We start from the raw sequence: 16,253 nt of genomic DNA, 5'->3' as shown, positions 1-16,253 counted from the left end.
GTTGTCCAATAGAGAACAGAGAGTCCACATCCAAAAGGATCTGGTGCCTTAACTTTGTTGTGGGAGATTACATAAATGACTGGTTTGAAACCTATGAATTTTCCTTACCGATGTACAGGGTCAGTGAAGAAGACTGGTGGGCATCCTCTAGAGGCACATTTGCAATGAAGAGAGAGATACCCTGTTAGCCCTAGAGAAAGTGGATGGGACGAAATGCCTCTCTGGTGAGATATTAGCAGAAGTGTACTGACAGTCAGAAGCTGGCCCAGTGGACCTGGGTGGATTGTGGGGATCATTTTTACAAGGCACTGGATGTTTGTGGGAAGGGCAGTGAAGTGCATGTTCACAGAGGGCTGTAAAATGTGATTGCTAGAGAACACTTGTTTAGGTGTTGTTTTCCAGAGCTGTGTCAACATCTTGTGGCTAGTAAGTTTGTTGGACCCAGGCAGCTCGCTAAGGAGGCAGACCGCTGGTTCAGCACCAAGGGCCAGAAGATATGTGGGGGTACTCCCAAAAGGGCGATCAGAGTTCCCATCAGAAGAAGGAGGAGGGAATAAAACTTGGAGGGAGGCCTGTAAAGGCCCCCAAAAAGGTTTTCAGGAGAAAGGGTCCTTACCCCAATTTGACCTGAAAAAGGAATTTCTGGATGAGAACACTGGTATGTTTGTCCCCAAGTGTTATCAGTGTTGCCAGTTTGGGTACACAAAGAGTGATGCCAAGTGTCCCAGAGGGGCACAGCCCGCAGTGGTGGGCCTACCCCTGAGTGTCCAGTGTAGCACTTGGGGTGGAGATGACCTCCGTTTGTGTGGGGAAGACGGCTGAGGCCAGCCTATTGTCCCTTAGTGATAGAGAGATGGTGTCCCAAACCTCCATGCCTTTGAATACTTTCAAATACCTGAGGTGAGTTACCATCAATGAGTAGAAAGTGAACGTTCTGAGGGACACAGGAACTGTATGATGACTGTCAGGGGTCATCTGGTGTCTGCAGAAAAGGTGATGCTGAATACATTTCACCATGTTGCAGTAGCAGGCAACCGTGATAGCCACTCCCAGTATCTCTGCTTCCCTTTGAATGGGAGGGGGGTTCAGGTTTCCTTAAAGTAGTTGTGATACCTGCTGTGACTGTTTATTGTTTGCTAGGGAATGACTTGGAACACACTGCCTGGAAGAAGTGGAGCTCAGGTTACACCTGGAAATGTTGATGTTACCTAAGTGGGTCTGTGTGACCATAGCTGTCCAAGAGGGGAGTGAAGGAAGTTGTAAGCCTGGAAAAAGGTCCAGGCAGCTGCCATGAAAGGAAAGGGCAGGGTGGGGAACTAGCCCCTGAAACTCACATGGTACAGGTGAATGGGACATCAGAGGAGGCCATCTCAAAGCTTACCTCGGAGGACATTGCCTCCACTGGACACCTGCCTGAATTTTCTGGATGGCAAGTAGAAAGTGGGCCCACCAGGGAAGAGTTCTCTAAGGCAGAGAAGGAATGCCCAAACCTAGAGGGTATGAGGTATCAAGCGGAAGTTTAGGCATCTGGTTATACCTCTGGAGATCACCTCACTCATTGGGAGAATGAAATCCTGTATACTGAGCCTAAAACTCCTGAGCATGGGACAAAATGTGTGTTGGTGGTCCCCCAATGCTACCAAGCCTTCCTACAGGTTCCCACTTTTTTTGGCCTGGGATGAGGATAGCCTTAGGTACTTTCTACAGAACCTGTTTCACCTTCCAGGCCAGTAGGAAAACAGAGAAAAAAACTGAAGGCTCCCCTTTATTCCGTACGTGTCACTGGCACAACCTTTTAAAGTGTGAGCATCAACAATGTTGGGCCCTTGGGTCCTAAAACTGCCTTAGGTAACAGGTGTATCCTGGTTTTGGTGGAAAATGCCACTAAATACCACTGCAGGTACAGTTACAGACCTATACTGTGTGGTAAAGGGAAGATTAAAATTAACATGTGAGTCGATCAACAATATGGCGGTCATTACAACATTGGCGGTAAAAGCCGCTTACCGCTGTGCAGAAGACCGCCAACAAACCGCCGCGGCCGCGGATTTCCGCCACAGCTATTATGACCCACATTTCGGAATCCACCAAAATTCATACACCCACACAAGTCCGCCACACCAAAGGTCAGTGATAAACTGGCGAAAACAAAACCTCCACCATCACGCCAACAGAAATACGCCCACACTATCACAACACACGAATCCACGCGGCGGTCTTTCAACCGCGGTATTCCATTGGCGGTACACCCCGCCGCGCTCATAATACACACACACATACAAAACACTACCACATTGGACAATTCGAAATACACACACCACTCCCACACACCCATTACAATATAAAACACACACCCACATCACCCACAAACCCCTGTGACAAAGAATTCCAAAGAAGGCCAGAGAGACAGCACCAGCAAGAACAACAGCATCCACAGGCACACAACACCATCACCCACAGAACTTCCACGTACCTCACACAACACCCCACTACATATCAGCACACTTATCACCACACACTCCACCCCACACATCACCTACACCACCCCATGGCACAGCAAACACACCCCAGGTTCTCGGAGGAGGAGCTCAGGGTCATGGTGGAGGAAATCATCTGGGTAGAGCCACAGCTATTCGGATCACAGGTGCAGCACCCCTCAATTGCTAGGAAGATGGAGCTATGGCGAAGAATAGTGGACAGGGTCAACGCAGTGGGACAGCACAAAAGAAATCGGGAGGACATCAGGAAGAGGTGGAACGACCTAAGGGGGAAGGTGCGTTCCGTGGTCTCAAGACACCACCTGGCGGTTCAGCGGACTGGCGGCGGACCCCCACCTCCTCACCCACAACTAACAACATGGGAGGAGCAGGTCTTGGCAATTCTGCATCCTGAGGGCCTCGCAGGAGTAGGTGGAGGAATGGACTCTGGTAAGACAAATCTTAACTATTACATCCCCCACCCTACCTGCATGCCAGCACATACCCCCACCCTCACCCTCACACCAGCACCCCAACTCCTCACATATGTCCCAACATCACAAACCACCCATCCCAACACCAAGCCCTGCATGCAACAACAAAGCATGGACACCCATCACTAAAGCATGCCCACTGCACATACCCATACAACCCCCTAAACCATCATCACACAAGGTCCCACACAGGAATGCAAGCACTGGGGTACACGGTCACCCACCCATTGCACACCATGACACACACAGATGTAATAACCATCCTTTTATACCCCTGCAGGACCCCTACCCAACGTCACCGGACAGGAGGGTCCACACATGTCCACACCACCAACAGAAGGGGCCCACAGTGATGACAGCACCTCTGTCCAACTGGATCTAGATGACCAGCCCGGCCCATCGGGGACCTCGGGACAGTCGGTTCCCCTCACCCAGTCACGGGCCACCACAGAGTTTCCCCCCTCTGGAAACACCAGCACAGCACCCACCCAGCGGGCCCATACCTCCATCCCCAGGACATGTCAATTAGCTGTGTGTCCACCACTACAGGGAACCCAGGATAACCCACCACCCCAACAACAACAGGGACCTGGGGGAAGTGGCAGTGGGCACACAGTCCAGGGGACGGAGGCCCAGGAACACAGGGGAACTGGGAGGGCTGCTCTGCAACAGGGGGCGGACAGGCCAAGGGAACCCACTCTCCACAAGGCCCTCTCCTCCATCATGGGAGCCAACACCACTCCCAGGAGATGATGGCAACCGTACTGGCCAAGTTTCAGGAGACCCAACGCCTGCAGGACGAACAGTATATGGGCTTCAGGGAGGAACTAATAGACTGGACTCTGCCATGGACATTCCTCTGCCATCACCCCTCACCATTTCACTACCTCCTCCAATATTGAGCACTTAAATAAACACCCTTGAAGCACAAAACAATCTGGAGTCTGTCTGTGATTTCGAAATAGTGTATTAGCAATTACAGTGACAAAATGCTCTTTCAATTGTAATGTCAACATACCTATGTCACACAGCTCTAGTCCATGAGGAATCTAAGCAGATGTCACACAGTGGGATCCACATCTGTGAAATCGTAAGGGAAAGTGACAACTCAGTGACCATACATTGGGTGAAAATGACAGACAGTAGAGAGGTAGTAGTGTTAAAGTACATGTAGTAGGCAGGTCTGTACTCTTACCTGTGTCTCACTGGAAATATTGCTGGATCACTGAGTCCCTGTTGTTCATGTCTTCTTCCTCTGCTTCCTCGTCTTCACTGTCCACAGGCTCCACAGCTGCCACAACACTGCCATCTGGACCATCCTCGTGCAGAAAAGGCACCTGTCGTCACAAAGCCAAGTTGTGAAGCATACAGCAGGCCACAATGATCTGGCACACCTTCTTTGGTGAGTAGAATAGGGATCCACCTGTCATGTGGAGGCACCTGAACCTGGCCTTCAGGAGGCCGAAGGTCCGCTCGATCACCCTCCTAGTTCGCCCATGGGCCTCATTGTAGCGTTCCTCTGCCCTTGTCCTGGGATTCCTCACTGGGGTCAGTAGCCATGACAGGTTGGGGTAACCAGAATCACCTGCAAATGGTGAGGGACAACTGTTAGACACGCACTAACCTGGAAGGATATCCCCGACCCAGACAACCATTCCCACTGACTTGCTTCCAGGTGCTCACCTAATAGCCACACACGGTGCCTCTGGAGTTGACCCATCACATAAGGGATGCTGCTATTCCGCTGGATGTAGGCGTCATGCACTGAGCCATGGAACATGGCATTCACATGGGAGATGTACTGGTCTGCCAAACATACCATCTGTACATTCATGGAATGATAACTCTTTCGGTTTCTGTACACCTGTTCACTCCTGTTGGGGGGACCAAAGCCACATGGGTCCCATCAATGGCACCTATGATGTTGGAGATGTGTCCCAGGGCATAGAAATCATCTTTCACTGTAGGAAAATCCTCCACCTGAGAAAAAACGATGTAGCTCCGCATGTGATTCAGAAGGGCAGACAACACTCTGGACAATACGTTGGAAAACATAGGCTGGGACATCCCTGATGCTATGGCCACTGTTGTTTGAAAAGACCCACTTGCAAGGAAATGGAGCACTGACAGCACCTGCACTTGAGGGGGGATTCCTGTGGGATGGCGGATTGCTGACATCAGGTCTGGCTCCAACTGGGTACACAGTTCCTGGATTGTGGCACGGTCAAGCCTGTATGTGATAATCACATGTCGCTCCTCCATTGTCGACAGGTCCACCAACGGTCGGTACACCAGAGGATGCCGCCATCTCCTCACATGTCCCAGCGGATGGTGCCTATGAAGGACAACAGCGAGCACAGAGTCAAACAACTCAGAGGTATGTACCCACAGTTTACACAGAACACCATTCATACACAAAAGATGGCCTGTATGTGTGTAGAGTCTAGGCCTAGGTATGTGTGACGCAGTTGAAAATGAAGCCATGTGGGCCCCTGAAATGGCGGCTGCCTGACCTGTAAAGTGTGACAATGGGATGTGAGGTAACTGCGCTGGCGTTGTACACCGTTGCGGTAGGCGGTCGAAGACCGCAGCGCAATGCGTCATTGGTTAACATTGGACCCTATGGATCCCAGGAGCCAATAACGATGTACGCCGGCGATGACGGTAAACACCGCCACAGAGGTGACCGCCATTTTCTATCTGTTCAATCACTCGATACCTGATCTTCGACAGGAGAGGACCTACACTGCAAGTGCTGCTGTGACCTCGGTCTGGAAGAGACAATGGCTCGAATGTCTGGGGAAAGGGCCCCTGCCTTCACATCGGAGGAGTTGGAAAAGCTCGTGGATGGGGTCCTCCCCCAGTACACGCTACTCTACGGTCCTCCAGACAAACAGGTAAGTACACAGGGAGCATGTTGTATGGGCTATGCCTGTGTGGAGAGGGCTGGATGTAAGAAGGAAGGGGGGAGAGTGCTGTGTGCATGAAAGACGGTGAATGTATGTGCCACATGGCAAGGGTAGGAATGGGGGCCAATCAGTTTGACAGTGCAGTTGGTAATAACTTCTCTTTTTCCCCTGTACATTTCATGTAGGTCAGCGCCCACCAGAAAAAAGATATTTGGCGTGCCATCGCCAAGGACGTCCGGACCCTTGGGGTCTACCACAGACGGAGCACCCACTGCCGGAAAAGATGGGAGGACATTCGCCGCTGGAGCAAGAAGACGTCGGAGGCTTAGCTGGTGATGCCTCCCAACGTGGGAGGGGTGCCCGTCGCACCATGACCCCCCTGATGTTCAGGATCCTGGTGGTGGCCTACCCGGAGTTGGATGGGCACTTGAGGGCATCACAGCAGCCACAAGGGGGTGAGTACACTCTCATTCTGCTGACTTTGCGCGCAGTGGAGGTGTCTGGGTTGGGGAGGTGGGCTGTGGGTTTCCCTAGGACAGGGTGAGGTCTGTAGGCAAGGCCCCTCCGTAAGGCAGGCCATGTGGCACCCCACCCCACCTCTGTAGAGTGCCAAGTACACCTAGTCATGCCCCGTGTCATCTATGTGCAGATGTTGTCCATAGCCTTGTAGGCCATTTCCCAGGAATTGAACAGTGGACCCCAAGAGCGCGGCGTAGTGCAGGGGTTTCTGTGTCTCTCGTGTCCGCCAACGGTAGCGGTAATGCATGCACTTAACATGTCTTTCTTCTGTCGTCCACCCCCTTTTTGTGGTCTCCCTGTTCTTGTGTGCATTAGCACCATCAGGCGGAGGAGAAGTGGCACCGGAGCATGAGGGAGCTACATCCCACGTGGCCCTGGAGGGCGAGACTACAGACTCAGAGTTCACCAGTGGGACGGAGGGCTAGGGGAGCTCCACGGCGGGGACAGGAGCTGACACCAGCGACACAGACTCCTCTTCTGATGGGAGCTCCTTTGTGGTGGCGGCAACATCTGTGCTCCCTGCATCTACAGGTACAGCTGCCACCCCCCCTACTAGCACCGCCCTCCCAGCAGCCCCTCAGCCTTTGCCCTGTGCCCGCTCACCCAGGAGGGTGGGCATCACCTTCGCCCCAGGCACCTCAGGCCCTGCCCCAGTCACCCCTGCTGCCCTCAGTGAGGAGGCCATTGACCTCCTCAGGTCCCTTACTTTTGGGCAGTCTACCATTTTGAATGCCATCCAGGGTGTAGAGAGGCAGTTGCAACAAACAAATGCATTCCTGGAGGGCATTCATTCTGGTCAGGCGGCCCTTCAGCGAGCTTTTCAGACTTTGGCCTCAGCACTGATGGCAGCCATTGTCCCCGTTTCTAGCCTCTCCCCTCCAGCTTACTCCACCCAAACCCAATCCCCTATACCTCAGCCTATCCCAAGCACAAGTACAGACTAGCATGCACACACATCAACACACAAAGGAAGCTCTGACAAACATAAGTACCACACATCCCACAGGCACTCACGCAAGCATCACACACATGCAGACACACCAAAATCCACTGCCTCCACTGTGTCCCCCTCCTCCTCGTCTCCCTCCTCCCTCCCGGTCTCGTCTACACTCACACCTGAATGCACTACCTCTACAGCCACTACGTCCCTCTCCAGCACACCCACCACCACACCCCGCTCACGTGCAGTCACCACCCCCACTACCATTCACACGTCCCCTGTGTCCTCTCCCAGTGTGTCTGTGACGCCCCCTCCCAAGATACACAAACGCAGGCACACACCCACCCAACAGCCATCCACCTCACGACAGCCTCCAGCGCATGCACCTTCACCCAAAGTCACCAAACGCACACCTCCTACAACCACCACCTCTTCCTCCACTCCCAAACCCCCTCCAGCTACCCGTCCCAGTGTGTCAAAAAAACTTTTCAGGTCCACCCTTGACCTCTTTCCCGCACCTCCCCCACCCCGTCCGTCTCCTTGGTCCCGAACTAGCACCTCAGCCACAACATCTCCTGGACCAGTGGTACCTGTAGTCACCAGAATCTGGAGTGCACCGGCCACCAGGGCAGCCAGTGTGGCACGGAGCCACAGCACAGACAGTCCCCCACCTGTGAAGCATCAGAAGTTGGCCAGTGCCCGGCGGGAGAGTGGGAAGACTCCAGCCACCAAAGCCGCTCCCAGGGGTCCCGGTGGGAGTGTGGAGTCAGCTGTGACACCTTCCAAGGTGGGGAATGGCCACAAGAAACCCGGCAAGTCTGGGAACAGCAGCACAGCGGAGAGGACCGCCATCATCCCCGATGCCCCGGAGCCCACCTCCAGCACAAGCCCAGCTGCCCAGGACAGGACCTCCAGCACTAGCCAACCTGCCCAGAAGGCCAGCACCAGCCCACCTGCCCAGGAGGCCACCGCCACCACCAGCCCAGCTGCCCAGGAGGCCACTGCCAGCACCATCCCACCAGCCCAGGAGGCCACCGCCAGCACCAGCCCACCTGCCCAGGAGGCCACCGCCAGCACCAGCCCACCTGCCAGGAAACAACCGCCAGCACTAGCCCCGCTGGGCCATGAAGGACCGCCAGCACAAGCCCCGCTGGGCCATGAAGGACCGCCACCACAACCCCCGCTGGGCCATGAAGGACCGCCAGCACAAGGACCGCCAGCACAAGCCCCGCTGGGCCATGAAGGACCGCCAGCACAAGCCCTGCTGGGCCATGAAGGACCGCCAACAAAAGCCCCGCTGGGCCATGAAGGACCGCCAGCAAAAGCCCCGCTGGGCCATGAAGGACCGCCAGCAAAAGCCCCGCTGGGCCATGAAGGACCGCCAGCAGCTGAGACCCTGCAATGGAGACTGACATCTCAAGCACCGCTGAACAGGGCACCGGTGCCTCAAGCACCGCTGAACAGGACACCGCCGTCTCAAGCACCGCTGCACAGGGCACCGCCGTCTCAAGCACCGCTGAACAGGGCACCGCCAACTCAAGCACCGCCATCTCAAGCACCGCTGAACAGGGCACCGCCGTCTCAAGCACCAATGAGCAGGGTACCGCCATATCAAGCACCGCTGAACGGGGCACTGCCATCTCAAGCACCGCTGGCCCATGAGCGGCAAGGGCACTGACGCAACTGAGTCCGTCATGGGGTGAATGATGCACTCTGGGCACCATGCCCCCTCCAGAACCACTGGAGACTGTCATCCACAACCTCTGTCCTTAGCAGGATAAAGCACTCTGGGCACCATGCCCCCTTCAGAACAGGTGGAGACTATCATCCACTACCTCTGTCCTTAGCAGGATGAAGCACTCTGGGCCCATGCCCCCTCCAGAACCAGTGGAGACTGTCATCCACTACCTCTGTCCTTAGCAGGATGAAGCACTCTGGGCACCATGCCCCGTTCTATTGTCTTTGCATTCTTCTGGGGAGCTTGGGGGTGTAACTGTGATGTATTGATATGCATTAGTGTGTGTGTTGTAGTGGGCGAGGGTGTTGCGTGTGTCCCTGTTTTTTGCCTCCCCTCTCCCCTGTGTCGTAGGTGCAGTACTCACCGTGGTCTTCACCGCCGGCGTTCGTGCTCCTGGTAGAGGAGCAGGAAGACTATTGCAGGGAGAATTTGGAGTTCCGGGTCCATGGCGTCCTCGTGGAGTGTGTGGAGGTGAGCGTTTTTCCTTCGGGATTCCTGTTTCTTCTGTGTTTTTATCCGCGGTGAATCCGCCCCAGAAAAGGTGGCGGATTGGCCTGTCATAATAGTGTGGGCGGTACATTGTCTCCCGCCTGTCTGTTGGCGGTGACCGCCAAGCTGTTTGTTTGTACTGCCATGGCGGTCGGAATGTTAAAGTGGCTGTCTTTGTTGGCGGTTTCCGCCACGGTCGTAATTCCAAATTTGTTACCGCCGTCCTGTTGGCGGTCTTACTGCCGCTTTAACACCGACCGCCAGGGTTGTAATGACCACCTATGTTTGCAACCTTTATACAACAGAGCCTGTATGAGCTATCAACTAAAGAGAACTTTCTTAAACACATGCTTTTCTACTTTTAGTTTTTCTTATGTTACATATTATTTTAATCTGCCCCATTCCGTATCATGGCTGTTATGTTTAATCGTCAATACACATCCCTCTTTAGGAAACACTTTAGACAGATTGTTTTATACAATTGATCATCAATTGCTTGAAACAATGAAAGGCTTCAAAGTAATCTTTGTTCATCATGTGTTATGTTATCATGTTCATGATTTATTAATGGCACTAATATTGTATGCTATTATTTATTTTAGATTTTACATTTTTTAGTTATAGCATTCTTCAGAATATCGAGAACATGGATTCCCCTACACATTAGAGAAATCCTATGAGTTAAATGTGCCCCTAATACAGCACATTTAAATGAACGAGGCAGGTATGACATAAAGCCCATACGGTCCGACTCCATTATGAGTAGGTCCTGACACCATCTTAGGTAACGAGTGTCAGCACAATCCCACTTTTATGGAGAATCATTGTTTTGTCTGCCGCTGTTGCAGATGTCATATGACCTTATCTTTTTAAGAACTGTGAAAGTGTCAAGTCATTTGTCTAATGACATAGAAATAATAACTGCTGCAAAATCAGCCTGGAACAAGTGTCTATTTTATCACCATGTCAAATTCAATTAAGAATGAATACAGATATATGGCCAAAAATTGTAGTCTGATCTAATGTCCAATGACGTCCTTTCACTGTATATGCTCATAAGGAAACATCTGAGTGCACAACTTGATGTACAAAACCTATGTTATGCATTACTAAACTTCTTTCACAAATTCCAGTCTCTGAAAAGATAATATGAATGTCACTCAAACACTTGGGAGGAGAGGTTTTTTGCCCAGATTATCCCACAAGATTCTTCCAAAAATGGTTTTACCTACTGCCAGTGCACTTCAAAGATGCTGCATCTTGTCTGGTGCTGATAAAGCAGAGTCCTGGAGCAAGAACTCTACAGCAGCACGTTTGCCCTTCGCAGGGTAAACTGTCTTCAAGTCTCTACTGATAAGAACAGCTCTTGCTATCAACAAGGTTTGCATTGTTTTTTTTTTCTCACTAAAGTTCTCTAACTGACAAGTTGTTCTACTCTTTATGCACTCCTAGTGTAGTGCATAGAAGTAGGTTTTAGGGTTTTAAGCTTTATATGGTATTTTTACTTTGTTAGAAATGTTCATTTTATTCTCTTTGTGCTCAACGTGCCTTTTTGCTGTTTTCATAGATCACTGACCATAATATTGATGACACAAATATCGTGACACACAAGTATTGTGTCAAAAATATCATTGGCACAAATATTGTTTCACTTTCTTCACAATGGTACGTGTGAAAATATCATGTATACAATATTGTTTCACACTAATATCATAAAAATAAAATGAAAATATAGCTTTTTACTATAAATATGCAGTTTAAATCTTAAATATTGTCATACATAGCAATAATATAATGGAAAATTTACAAATATATCATTTCATAATATATATATATATATATACTCATATATAAACATACAAACATAAATATGTTTTTGTATTTTTGGATACACCATATATGTGATATAACACTATTATCAGACATACTTTACATTGTATTATCTTTTTCGTGATTGTTTTTACTTTATAACTGTTATTTGTTATATTTATATAAAAAAATTTTTTACTTAAAAAGCCAAACATTACAGGGACTTTATTGTTAGGCTCACATTTTAAACATACAAAACCATATAAATTCAGCAGTTATGGTTAGAGTTAATTCAAGTAACTACAAGTCATGCCCTGAGGTATAATCACACCCCTGCCATACACAGTTTTTCTTTCAATAATTTGACTGCTAATGTTTCATTCATATTTTAATATCATTAAAGAAGTTGTAATGAGTGCTGTAATATCTGGGGTAATTTGCAGTGCATGGCAAAGGTGTGAGTTATAGTTTCCTTAGGGCTCGAGTTATAGTTACTTGAAATATCTCTAAGTATAACTGCTGAATTTCTTGTACATTAAAATGTGAGCCTAACTGTAATGTCCTTCTAGCCTTTGAGTTTTTAAGTGAATTTTTAAGTTTTTAAAATTCTATTTCCTTACTATAACATCCCTGAAACCTTTGTTTTTTTAAAGAAGTTCTATTTTTTTTTAACGTAAAGTAATTTTAATGACTATATATGAATCCAACCAGTGCCGCGCTGCCTCTAGCTGTGCACAGGGAGGAATGGCCGCAGCTAAACCCTTATAACTACCCAATACTACACCGTGCACCCCCTGTGGACGTGTGCAGAAGGAGTTGGCCAAGCCCCTACAAACACCCAACCCCGTGTCACGCATGGCCTTAGACCATATGCGGTTGGGGTTGGCAGCAGGCCCACCAGCCCCCATAACCACCCAACCCGTGGGGTTGATCACATGTCGTTCCCATGTGAGAGGTTGCATGAGTCTCTGAGTGCATCTATGCGTGAATGCATTAGTGTTGTTTTTTTTTAAAATGTCACTGAGATTCGCAAATTTATCATGATGTTACACAGGGAGCTGCACTGACGGTTGCAACAAATTCACAAATTTTACACATGGAAAAAAACCTTTCTTTTTACATATTATACACATCAGGAGTCCCTCAAAGACCCCTATATTCCACCCATTGGGACACAGTACCACTACCTTGGCCCCTTAAAGAATGTTTCATTTGAATTTTTAGCCCCGGGGAGTGTGTCCTGTTATTTAAGATGGAAGCCAAACGTTTCTGCTCAGGTAGCAGCCAGCCAATCACAGTATTCCTCTTGGCACGGTGCATTCACAAATTAGTCGCGATAATCACATATTCATCACAAAAGATCCGCAGCACTAGTTATACAATTTCTTTTCCCTTTAATATCTCAAAAATACTGAACAAATTTGCACCAAATAACAAAAAGCACAATCTGTGGAACAAAATCTAGCTTTTGACCAAATTTGGTGTAATTCTGGGCAATGGAACAGGCTGTATTCGTATTCAAAACTCCTATGGGAATTAACATGAGAAACTCACTTTTATTGCCCCCTCTTTTTCTCGGCCCCCACTTGATGAATCACCCCAAAACTTTCAATGTGCAACAAAATTCACTGGCACACTTTTTTCTGAAAATGTTGTGATGATTCATCGAATGCATCAGGAAGAAGAAGAGAGTGCAGTGCCTGTTGTACTGAAGAATAAGTGCTAGCAGTTTCCTGAAATTGAAATCAGTACCTTTCTTTCTCTGTGTTTGAAAATGGGGTTGGTCCACCTCCATCAGCTGAACCTGCCCTGCAGGGTCAGGGGCTCCGTTTTCAGAGGATGGTTGATGTTTGAGCAAGGGAACACAGAAGGGGGAGTGAATCTAATCTCAACGTATTCAGGTCTCCGTGTCTTTTAAACTGCTACTGGTTGTGTAGGCACTGCACTCAAGGAAGAATTCAGTGCATTTAAATTTTTAAATATCAGCTATTGACTATAACAATATGGATATTTTGGATGATGAACTATCAACTATCAACTATTATTACACCAGGCTGTTTCAAATTATATATGGTCATTTCAGATGTTTTACACTTTGCACTGGAAAGTGGAAGTTGTACAAGGGACTTCAGTGTTGTATAATAATGCAAATATGCTTTACTGAATATGACGTACTGCAATTTAGTGGGACTTGGTAGATTATTTCCAGTGCATTCTGGAAATGATTACTTTAGAACTACTAGTCGTGTGGCAGCCTGGCTTAAAAGAAAGTGGTAGTCTGATTTTGCAAAATTATGCCACCTGTGATTAAGAAATTGCGCTCAGTACCTTTCTATGTATATATAGCGTACAAATTAACAAATCAGTTAACTCCAGTCTGTGCAACAACAAAGAAAATGTTGGACTCTGGAAGGGTAAAATGTACTATTCTCATTCAAGTCTGTGTCACAGTAGGGAAAGCATTGCACTTCAAAGGGATAAAATGTACTATTACCACTCCACTCTATGCAACAGAAAATAATGTAGCTCATTTCAAACTCTTAACATATTTTAAGAAAATCCATAAATTCACCAAAACTATAAAACTGTTACAATAAAGATTATACATATAAATTAAAAAGTAACATTTTACATGATTATTAAAACGTATTATAACATAATAAAAATGGTATTCATTGATTATTTAATTACATTCCCACACTCTAATCCAACAAACCTAGCAGCCCAGAATTAAAATCACATTTTAAAAATTATTGCTACGTGGAAGTAGAAAGGTACATATTAAAATATGTTTAAAATATTTATTAATGAATGAATAATTCATTATTAATTATTATGTAAAACTCACCATCAATCTGCAACTAATATATAACATTATTGTTTAAAATATACTTATTAAACAATGTATATAATTATAAATCAATGTAACATGTTAATAATGATTAAGAATTAATTGATAAATAATTATTACTTAATTAACTTCCCACGCCTAAGCTTTGGCTTAAAAATATCATATTTACACAATTTAAATAATTATTATCAATTAAATTATTAGTAATACATTATTAATAATTAATCATTTAAAATTTAACTTCCCACACTATACCCCTGCAAACCCAACAACCCATACTATCATAAAATAAATCATTGCTCAATTTACATAGTAAATTATCAATTGAATAATTAATTATAACCTAATAATTAATTATTAGCTATTAATCAATTAATAAGTATTAACTTCCCACCCTATACCCCTACAAACCCAACAACCCAAACCTAAAATATAATTTACAAAACATTACACAGTTTACCTAATGTATTATCAATTAATTAATTAATATTAATTAAAAATTAAATAATTAAATATTTATTAATTATATTTCAATTTACGTTTAACCCAGTTCCCCGCAAACCTCAAAATGACACTATGAATTAGTATTAACAAGTAAATTGAAAATCATACATCTCTTAAAATTACAAACTATATCTGAAATTCTTAACAACAATTATGCAAACAATATATAACATATACAATTAAAGTATTAACAAAAATCTGAAAATAATTAAGACACAATGTTATTGATAATTATTTTATTGAAAACAATATTAACAACACAGATATTACTGAAATTGATGTTGGTTACTTAAAATAAATCAATATTCGTGTCAACGATGTTGTTGCATAACGATATTTCTGTGTCACAATATTAAAAACTCGATATAGATGTAGCTCAATATTTCTGAGTCAATATTTTGTCTAAATACTGTTTTTGTGATATTCTATGTAATTATTTTAGGTGTGCATTGTTGTGATAAATGCTTTTAGTTAAAAGTGTCCATTCTTTTTAGTGCAAGTTGTGTGTGATACTGTGAATAATGAAATAGGTTTGTTTCTGATACGACGGTGCCCTTGACCCCGTTGTAGGGATTGTTATTAACCCAAAAGCAATAATTCTGCTTCAACTATGTATTGGGTAGGGTTCTGCAGGGCTACAATAACCTGTCTTCTACATTCAGTGCTGTGCATTAAACCAAGTTCACCTGTGTCACCCCTGGGTGGGGAATGCAAATGGTGAGAGTTGCCAAAAGTGTGTCTAGTGCCACATGGCAACCAGTCCAGATCAAGTTCTTGGAAAGCTGTACCACTTGGGTGGTCTGTGCTGGCTTAAGTGTTTACATACCAGATCTCATGATAGATGATGAGGTGCATCAGTGCACCTTATGGTGATTAATCAGTAATGTGAATTCATAGACACTTGTATTATTACCTTAGTACATTGTTTTGCGTAATCTTGGCTTCCCGTGATGCTGTTTTTCCACTCCTAAGTTTCAGAAGCTTGTTTGTTTCTACAGGACTTCAAGTCCCAGCAGCACTAAGTGGCAGCCATCCTGGTCGGGGTTCCTGTATAAAGAGACCCTACCCTGAGACATGCGCTCCTTTTTCTGGCAGAATTCAGGGATTCCAGTGCTCCTAGGAACCACTCGGATGATCTCTTGCCTTCTCAGAAGACTGCTTGAATCTGAAGGCTTGTGGCAATACCGAGATCTGCCCAATCTCAGCGGTAAGCAATCAGTAGCAAAATGTCTTGTAACACTACAAAAATACAAGATTTTGTGACAATTGTGATCCACTTAATTTTGCAGACTAATGGTGTTAGACTTGGCATCCTTGGTGTAGTCTCCCTTAACTTTTTGCCTCTGCTTCCCAGGTTATTTCTGTGTGCTGGGCTCAGTTTTTTGCTGTTTTGTTTGCTCTGGACACTTTACCACTGCTGACCAGTGCTAAGGTGTAAAAGTTCCCTATATAAATTATATGTGTAAATTGGCTTATCCATGATTGGCATATTTAATTTACTAGTAAGTCCTTAGTAAAGTGCA

General features: G+C 46.4%; 1 long non-coding RNA gene across 1 annotated transcript in view; it reads left to right on the top strand.

Moving 5' to 3' along the window:
- The window catches only part of LOC138297288 (uncharacterized), a 417,360-nt gene extending 401,592 nt beyond the window's left edge, over nucleotides 1-15,768 (top strand). Inside the window, exon 3 of the long non-coding RNA XR_011203999.1 lies at nucleotides 15,729-15,768. This is a non-coding gene — a long non-coding RNA (uncharacterized lncRNA). The remainder of the gene's footprint in view (nucleotides 1-15,728) is intronic.
- Nucleotides 15,769-16,253: the final 485 nt, after the last annotated feature.

The sequence above is a fragment of the Pleurodeles waltl genome, chromosome 5 (genome assembly GCF_031143425.1).
Source record: "Pleurodeles waltl isolate 20211129_DDA chromosome 5, aPleWal1.hap1.20221129, whole genome shotgun sequence".
NCBI classification, from domain to species: Eukaryota; Metazoa; Chordata; class Amphibia; order Caudata; family Salamandridae; genus Pleurodeles; species Pleurodeles waltl.
The sequence above is the reverse complement of the archived record's forward strand: the minus strand, read 5'-3'. Positions and strand labels throughout refer to the sequence as shown.